The sequence below is a fragment of the Wolffia australiana genome, chromosome 2, assembly GCF_029677425.1.
Source record: "Wolffia australiana isolate 7733 chromosome 2, ASM2967742v1".
Taxonomy (NCBI): domain Eukaryota; kingdom Viridiplantae; phylum Streptophyta; class Magnoliopsida; order Alismatales; family Araceae; genus Wolffia; species Wolffia australiana.
The window spans coordinates 12,623,129-12,629,271 of NC_135836.1; positions in this window are offsets into that span (position 1 = coordinate 12,623,129).

Here is a 6,143-nt window from a genome sequence, read left to right on the forward strand (position 1 = left end):
TGTGCCACTTGTCTCAGCGAAATAAAGAACAAGACTGTGGTTGGATCTTATGGCATCATGAATTGCAAAACCAAAGTTATTATTCAATGACTGACATGGGCGATCATTCACTACAAATCAGCAAAATTATTGGTGACACGAGGCAATACATAATTAAATCCCAAAGTTATTTAAATTGTTAAAAAAAATAATAAAATATTTATAATATTTTATGACTAGAAAAAGGTGGGAAATCTTTTATAAAAATCATTCATTAGAAAATTCTTTAAAAGTGTGAAAAAAGTTGAAATTTTGATATTCTAAAAAATTTTCTTACTTTCAAAGATATATTTTTTTATGAATCCAGAGCCATAAAATTGTAAAAAAAACAAAACAATTATTTATAAATTGTAAAATCATACTAGGTGATTTTTCAATCAATTTAAACCGTGTTAACATGTGAATATGGTCATTTTGATGCCGAGATGTGAGTAATATGATTTATATTTCCATCGTATTTGACATGCTCTCTTACCATTCTTAAATAATTTATAGTTCCCTGAAAATGTAATATTTGATATCATTAAGTCATCCCTTCATCCTCAAACCAAAAGACATTTGCATGAATTGTGGAAATATAAATTACATTCTAATAATTATAACTCCCCATAAATCCCCATAATCATGTTGCACAAAGTGTATACATTATTTCTTTATTTAATATGATCACTTATACAGTATTAGGTTTTTAAAAATAAATTAAAATCTAGAGTAAAATTTTGACATTTCTGCCTTTTCATGTGAATTTATTTTATTAAATTATTTAATCACCTCTAAATGAAAAACCTCAATGCCTAATATATTTTTCTGAAACTATCTTGTCCTCTACTACTGATCGCGCATCACAAAGTAAAGAAGGATAAAATTTAGATCTGAGCTTATTGTTTCTATTAAATTGATTTCATAAAAAATTAAAATCCAAATAAACATATTTCGAGTTCCTGGCATGCAGATGGATTGTAGGGAAGTAACTAATAACCTCTATGTTAATATTTTTGCAACTACTGATTTTTTCTGAAATTTAACATCAATGACAATTCAGTAAATTCAATTTAATATTTAGACATTCTAAAACGAGTTGTTAAAATTTTCAAAAATAGCTTTTTAATGTAGAAAAAAGTTAAATCCTATTATTTCAAATAAATTTCTATGTTAATGAGATTAATGATATTGAGGTGAAATTAACTTGAGAGCATTATTTTTAATTATTTTATGCACTAATTCAAACATTAATATTTCATAGTTATCCATTATCTCCATGCTATGTCACGAAGTCTTTACCATAAGGAGCAAAGGACATATCAATACTTAACGAGGGAGAGCTTAGCTTGCCTCAGCTTTTAGAAGCCCCTTGCAAAAGTTTTTATCCTACTGGTGTTGAGTTTGATGCTTACAATTGATGAAAATACTTCACTCATTTTCAAAAAAAAATTCTAACTGACTGGGATATAGAATTATATTTTAGATTTCCACGTGAGTCGCAATCAGCATTATAATCTCACATTGATGCAAGCTTTGTGACATCTCATCATCATAATGACTGGCCTAGATGGTGAGCATATTACAACAAAGGTTCATTATTATTTTCATGTATCATGTTGCCTGTTAGGAACTTCTATGTGGCAAAAAATATTATTATAAAGATGAGTTCTTATAAATTAAAATATTCCAAATATTCTAATGACAAATGGCATAATGATGTTGTGAATCATATTTGATAAAATAGTAATCCAGTAAATGCTTTACCAAATTTGTTCCAAATTTTATTCCAAATTTCATTCCATTTGTTACTTATGATTGGTTGCAAGTAAATGCTTTACCAAATTTGTTAAAAATATTAATTAAATTTTAAAACTCTAATCAGGATCATACATGAACCCCAAAAGCAACAGTGTGTGTGCATTTGAACCATAATAGTCCAGCAACAGGTGTTGTGTCTGGGATTGAAACTGTGACCTGGCTCCGAAACCATGTGTAGAATCAAATGCTTACTAAATGTGCAAATGCTATAGATGGTATTGAGGACACTATTTTTCCTCTTAAGTTGGATGTTGTTCTTGAACACTAGTATTTTAGTAATATCATTAGTGATTAAATGTGAAAATGATACTTATAATTTTGCATAATAACCAATGCTTGAATGCCTTATTCGAATGACATTAAAGTTAAAGTAATGAGAGATATATTTCATTCAAATTCTATGGCTTTTGAAATCAAACTTGGTTTCCCGGCCACCAACTGGTCGAGAGCTATATTTAACTGCTGACATGAAATGCTTGGGGTAACCTCCAGAAGCTCAACATTGAACTTTCATAAGTAGGATCTTTCAGTCTACTTATTATACAGAATTATGATTACCCATGCAAATAGGGATATAATACATTTATATGAGGTTAAAAGAATTATTATTTTACATAGTTTCAAGGTTAGGTGATCTTGATTAAAGTGCTACCTGGACTCATCCAGCCTTTCTCAATATGGTACTTACTATGCATAATTAAAATAAAACATTTCTTGATAAATAAATAAAATAATTAAATAAAATGCATCTAGGTTGGCCATTCTATTTATATATATGAATAAAAGTGACTTTTGAAATAAATTTCAACCGATCATAACTAAAATGTTGGACCTTAAACTCTCAGCATAAAATCCTCACAGTGCATTATAATATTGATTAAAAATTATGAGATAGTCTGAACTTATTTAGCCAGTCAAATTACATGGCCAATTCTCATACATAAGTACTGTCCATATTGAGTGAATTAATTTTTTACATTATAAAATTTATTGAAGATGAATTCATATGGATTAAAATAATTTATGATTTATGCTCTATCATCTTTTAGTGTAAACATTTTTATAAATCCAATTAGAAAATAAAAAGCCATTTCCCTATTGAGAAGAAACACATTTTCCCCATGTTATAGCGAAGGTTAATTAGAGTGATATTTTTTATGTCATTGTAAATTTAATTTTCCTAAATTAAATAATCTTTTTAACAATGTAAACTCATTAAATTATGTATAAAGGGAGTGAGGTCATCTCCATAGGTACTGGTATTTAGAGATTTATCTAATTTTTGAGTTAGGGTTAGGGAAAATAAGATGATAACAAGGATAAACAAATCAATTATTGTCCTTAATAGAGTAAAGGGACAAGGTGATGTAAGGAGAAGATAGTAAACATGTAGAGGTTTGGTGTTAAATGGGAGGAGGTAATTAAATGAAAATACACATTAATATGATTTGTAATAACAAGCAATAGTAGATAATGTTAGAGAGAAATAGGGAAAGGAAGAGATAATATATCAATAATAAAACATTATTTATATTATATAATGATTTATCAATATATTTTTGCCTTAAAATTGTGCACTGCCATGTGTTGCCATTCAATTCGATCTAATAGCAACAAATCAAAATTTTTCACAAGGGTTAGTTGTGCTAACCATTACAAAAAGCTATAATCATGGCATTGCTAATTATGATGCCATAATGCCCCAATCATTAATTGTCAGTTTTTTAATTTTTTTATTCGTAAGAATGACCTAAACCAATAGAAAGAAGATGACATTTAAATTGCAGATAGTAAAATTCAAAGACAGAAAAAAATGATTAAAAAATCATCTTGAAAAGTAAGAAATTGTGGTTGTACGAATGGCACGCACGTGTACCACTGCAATTGATTAAAGAAGGCGAATGATAATGATATGGTACACTGAAAAACTGGGGAATATTCCCCATTTTTGGCACGAATGACACACATCAGCATGCCACGAACACCGCCACATCAAAATTATTAAATAATAAAAATAAAATTCTTCTTTTTGTCTTTTTTTCAGTACATACATGTGGTACTCTGGGAGTTGATGTTCATATAAGTAAAGGAGATTCTACCAACAGAAAATAAGGACTATTTTGGGACATTAACCACCAAAGGAAAAAGAGGAAGTGACAATGCTGATGATGAGGAGAGAGAAAAATGGATGGCTCAGATTGATCCAACTTCAAAGCTTGATATCTGATGATCCACAATAACGATTGAGCTGAAATTTGAGGGATGCTTCATCTTCATCTCCTCTTTCCATCCATTTCTGATTTTATAATAAAGGCATGGATTGTTGTCAAATTCATCCTTATATTTGCTTCCTGCTCATGTGAGCTGATTGAAAGCTGGTGAGTTTCTAAGATCCATCGAGCTGGTTCTCAATGCTCTGGGTATGTGGGAATAGGCAACATAGATCCATCAAGCTTACCTGCACTCGCAAATTGATGTGATCTTGGCAAAATATATTTAGAGTAAGTATCCTCACCTTATGTTGATTCTTCTCAACATCACCGTTAGCTTAGACAAATTTCACTGTCACCTCCCACCATCGCATCGAATATGTATCCTCTCTAATCATGTTTTACCATTTTCATACCATCATTTTCACCATTTTCACCACCTCTAATCATGCATCTTACTCATCATTCACCTATTATGACTCACTCTTTGCGTTGCTCCCGTGCATTCATCTTGTTATCATCATTTGATCCTCACTCTCACTCGATCATATAAAATCATAATTACCATTATCTACTATCTCTGTAACCATCCTAATAATTTTTCTAATGATCAGTTTCCCACCTTGCATTTTCTCGTCACGCAACTCCGTATTTTATATGTATCTCATCTCATCACACCAATCACTATTAAAATAATATTAAATCCTTAATTACTTTGCCCTTGTGAACATTATCCGTACATATCATTAGCTAAGTTTAATTAAGTAATTAAAGGTATATAATTTAATTCATTCATTTCCAAAAATACCAACAACAAATTAAACCCTAATTGTTTAGCTTATCAGGGAGAGTGTATTTATTTTACAGTAGAAGATAAGAGGAAAGGGGATAATAATTAGGATGATATTAAAGAAGATATTATTTGATTGTATATAGGTTAATCATGTGGAGAAATATTTTATAGAATATGAGAGTTTAATATTAAGAGAGATGAGAAAGTAGATTTTGATTTTTAGAAGAAGTTAATTAATTATGTAGAGAGGGATCAAGTAAAAGCTAACGGAGAGTAATGAGGATTATTTAAGATTTAATGGATAGTAAAAAATAAATGATTAGGGAATATAATGAATTAAGATTATGCCCTGTATATGGTTTATATATTTAGTAGGTATATTTTTATTATTTTTATAAATATAAAATTGAGAGAAAAATATAATAAAATTGGGAAAATGTTTTGTGCATTGCACATGTTTGATAAAATGCTTCAAAGAAGCCAGAATTAAATTATCGTGAAATACAATTCTGACTTTTAATTGAAGTGAATTCAAGTATCTAAGAACAATAAAAATGTCTAAATCTACCAGATGGAGCGCAAAAGCTCACGTGAGTTGCCTTGATTTAGGAGGGGCAGAGCTAACCATACACTGAATCGCCTCCCCCTAGCTTTGTTGTGTGTTTCTGCCCACCGTACTCTGTGCTGGTGGAAATCCAAGGTGATATGGAACTACTCCGGTGTCATCTTGAGCTCCCCAAACCTCTTGGGAGCTGTCATCACCCCAAAGGACACAGAAAATCCAAGAATGGGTCTCCCATCGTGCAATAGAATGTTGTTAGAAACTTATGACACTAAGGTTGAAGACCCCTTTTAAGGCTGAGGGATCTCCCATAGTCATAGATCGCATGGTCTGGCCTTGGGCTTCCTTTGAGGCTCATTGGATATCTCATGGTCCCCCCTTTTTGTGGAATCTGTCATCCAGCCAATGGAGTCAATGGCCAAGGGTGGAGCTGGATGGATTTGCCCTTGGCCATCTAATCCACTTCACATAGGGTCCAATGATAAACCCAAAATATGGCCTGGAATTATACACTCTGTAACGGCATTTTAGGATCATTTTATGTGTATTACCTTCAACTTTACAAGAATTTTCATCTCATGCACGAAATAGAGAATGTGATAAAACAATGCATTTTAATGTAATTTTTGCATATTTTACAAGTCCAAGCATTTGTTAGTAAAAATGTGTTTATAAACATTGTTAATTTTAATGAGACTATGGCTCCCTCTAGTATTTCAATCTATGATTTTGTAGGGAA